The sequence below is a fragment of the Cynoglossus semilaevis genome, chromosome Z, assembly GCF_000523025.1.
Source record: "Cynoglossus semilaevis isolate Cse_v1.0 chromosome Z, Cse_v1.0, whole genome shotgun sequence".
In the NCBI taxonomy this organism is placed as follows: domain Eukaryota; kingdom Metazoa; phylum Chordata; class Actinopteri; order Pleuronectiformes; family Cynoglossidae; genus Cynoglossus; species Cynoglossus semilaevis.
The window spans coordinates 21,155,864-21,156,372 of NC_024328.1; the positions used below are offsets into that span (position 1 = coordinate 21,155,864).

Here is a 509-nt window from a genome sequence, read left to right on the forward strand (position 1 = left end):
CAGCCACCATTTCAAAGACCTGCTTTTTTCCCCCCGTGTATTAAAGCATCAGCCATCAGCCAATTTCACATTCTCTATGGTTAATTCAAACCCAAAATGTAGAAGTTTAATGGAAAAAAATATAAATGAATAATTCATGTGTAATATGCCTCGCTGCAAACCATATTTTAAGGTCGGCACGATTACAAATATGTGTTTGCTGCTAGACAAATAAAAGCTCTTCTTTTAAGAGTCTTGATATAAGAAAGAGTCAGAAGTGCTTAATGCTGCTCTACACTGAGGACAGCTGTAGGTGTACTTCTCATCCTCTGTCTTCCAGTGTCCTTCAATGCAGACTTTACAGTAGCTGTGTCCACAGTGAATGGTCACAGGATCTTTCAGTAGATCCAGACATATAGAACAGCAGAATCTTTCTGGGTTCAGCTGATTTCTCTGCTCCTCCATGTTACTCTCTCAAGTCAACTGACAGACTGATTCACCTCAGAGCAGGACAAAGAACTTCACCTAAT

The 509-nt window shown here is 39.9% G+C and overlaps 1 long non-coding RNA gene across 1 annotated transcript in view; it reads left to right on the forward strand.

The window, feature by feature from the left end:
- Positions 1-463, forward strand: part of LOC112486517 (uncharacterized) — a 16,737-nt gene extending 16,274 nt beyond the window's left edge. Inside the window, exon 3 of the long non-coding RNA XR_003048972.1 lies at positions 424-463. This is a non-coding gene — a long non-coding RNA (uncharacterized LOC112486517). The remainder of the gene's footprint in view (positions 1-423) is intronic.
- Positions 464-509: the final 46 nt, after the last annotated feature.